We start from the raw sequence: 3,132 nt of genomic DNA on the forward strand, positions 1-3,132 counted from the left end.
CTCTAGTTTCTACCCTGGCCGCCTGATGAAGGCCCAATGAGTGCAGATACAAGTGTTGTTAAAAGTGTTGGTTATAGTTATAGTTATATCAGTACAGCATTATAGAATAAAAGTGTGCAGTGTGGTATGTGCGACGGTGTGGCACGCGCGTCAGCGTTTGGATCTGCAATGCGGCGTTGCCGGTGAATCCGTTGGTTCCTGGCCCTCCACCCTTGCAACTCGTTCCGTCGGACAATACGACAACTTTAACTACCAACTACCCCAATCTAACCCGCCCGAGACCGTCATAGGACTGCAATACACCAAGACCGAATTATCAAATCTAAATTTATTGTGAAAAATTTTAATTCTTCAATCCAGTCATATTTTTAACTATTTTAAATACAAAACAAGTAGTTGCGTGGATCCTCCTATCCAACATATGACACACAAATACAAAATACAATATACATGCAATTAAAATAAAGACAGAAACTGGAAGTGAGTGAATAGAGTCGATCCATGCGCTGGATGCAGAGGAGTCATGCGCCCTTGCAACTACCCTTCCTCTTTGGCTTCAATGACTACTGTCTCTCTTCCACTCACTTACCGAGAATCTTACTCTTCACCCTCTTCCCTACCTGCCCCCAAATCGACCCCCAGTGCGAACAGACCATCCACCCCTTGATACGGTACCTGAAGACCGCGCAGTGTTGCCTACCGTGGCAGGGGAGCACAACACTTGCCGTTTAAAAATAATTATTATTTTTACTAATTCTTTCGTTAATATAACATATGTATATGTATATGTAAATTTATATGTCGTATTTGTGTATGTGTTGTCGGATTAATTATTAATTAATAATCATTAATCGATCATTAATAATTCATAGTTAATTAATTAATTATTAATGTTTATTTATTTATAGTTAATTATATTTAAATAATTTGTAAATAAACAATGTTCATAAATGTATTTTTTATCGGGAAAGTTAAAGTGGTGAAAGGACTCATTACATATGAGGACTAAATTGGAATCACGAGCATTATATTCCCTATCGTGATCGAGGATTTTGGAGGTTTTATTGGTTTATAGACACTTAAAATGACGTGACGCTGGGGGACGTTTAAATTATATTTATTATTGATATTAATTATATTTATTATGAATTGTTATTAATTACGCATTGTATAATATTTATCAGTTGTTGCAATTGTAATTTGTAATTTTAAATTCAGAGACTTTAGATGGTTCGTAACTTAACGGGCCCACGCGCTACCGAAATAATTGCTCTTTGACGGCTCTGGTGAACGTGTTAAATTTAATTATTATATTATTAATTACGGTTTGTCATTACGCCATTGTTACATAGTTTTTAGAGATATTAGAAATTGCGACATATCCGACTCATATCGACCAGACTTGTAAATAATTATAACAGTGTCCAATGTTTGTTTCAATTATTAAATAATAATTAAAATAGTTATTAAATAATAATACTTTGATAAATAAATGTGAATAAATAAATAAATATTTTGTGGGTGCCTCATGTTTCAATAAAATAGTGCCTAATACTTGCAATAAAAAGAAGAGGAGGATATGATATTTTAAATTCATTGTCTGTATGTGTGTGTTAATTTTTTTGTTTATTATTGTGGGTGTTTATTATTGTGGAAAAATAATATTAACAAGATTGTTAAAAAAAAATTTTTCAAGTGTTTTTAGATAAATTTTGCGGATGTTTGGACGATGAATATTTAAAAGTTTGACCTAAATTTAGTTCGGCGCATTGACGCGATTTTTAAATTTTTCGTTGTGCAAACTTAAAAAACGGGTTTTTCAAAAATTTATATTTAAAATCAATTCTATTTACAATGGTTATGTTTACTGAAGTTTAAGATGTAATATGACATTTACAAATTTACGTAATTAAAATCAATTATTTGTCGAGATTTATTTGCATATTTCGATAAATTTACTGTGTAAATCTTGAGGTCATTTAATTTAATTTAGATTTATTTATTGAGAGTTGTTAATTTTAATGATTCAATGTTTGGTATCGATAGTCTGTGTGTTGATTGACAGTACGAAAGGGCCAAAAAAAAATACTAAATGTTATTTTTTTTGTTTTTTAAGGAAGATTAGATTTTTTTTTTTTTTCTTCAAGAGAATATTTTTTAACTTTAATTTTCAGCAATAAAAAAATTTTATACTTTTTTGCACAAAATCATGTTTTTCCAATTTTTGAAAAAACTTTTTAATTATCAAAGAAACTTTATTTTTTGTAGATTTTTTTATGATTGAAAATAATTAAAGTTCAGTCTTTTTAACAAGTTTTAAAAACTTTTAAAAAAATTATTAAATTGATAAAACTTTTGAGAAAAAAGAACAAAATCTTTATCGAAAAAAAAAAATAATTTTCAAATATTTAATATCACTAAAACAAGTAAAATTTTTGAAATTTTAATTAGAATTTTTATTGTGAATAAACAAAAATTTAATTACAAAATAAAAATTCTCAATGCAAAAAAAAAATATTTTTTTTTTAAGAAATTTTTTTCTTGGATAGTAATAATTAACTTCTATAATCAATACGAGGATGAATTAAACAGAAATCTTCGTTATCAATATAAAAGTAAAGTTGAAAATTTTTCTAAAAAAAAATTTCAAAAATTTCAAACTCCATTTTACCTAAAATATTTTTTATAAGAATAACTCTCAATCAATGAATGCTTTTTTTTTTCTAATTTCAAAATGAAACCCACAGACGATATAAAACTAAATCGTTAGTGAATGATAAATCTTCCGTGTTAACGTCACAAGTTAATGACCTTTTATTACTGCAGTAGTCCGTCCTTCATAATTATATTCCGCATAATAAATAACTTTTAAATTTATTATTCTCTTTAAAAAAAATTTTTTTAATGCGATACATAGAATTATAAATTAATCTTTTTTATATTTTAATCGGATTACGTACTTAAAAAAACTTTTTAATAAACGAATAACTTCCTTTCGTTTTGTTTTGTTCTTTTTATTCTTCTTAAATGTAAATTTGTGCTGGTATAAAGTTTGATTTATTGCTAAAAGAAGAATTTAGTTATAAATTTTGATTTGTTGAAAACAGATCCGTGGTGATTTAACCTGCGGAC

This window comes from Cotesia typhae, unplaced genomic scaffold (assembly GCF_013202065.1).
Source record: "Cotesia typhae breed Kobodo isofemale line unplaced genomic scaffold, CoteBio_Ctyphae contig_44, whole genome shotgun sequence".
In the NCBI taxonomy this organism is placed as follows: Eukaryota; Metazoa; Arthropoda; class Insecta; order Hymenoptera; family Braconidae; genus Cotesia; species Cotesia typhae.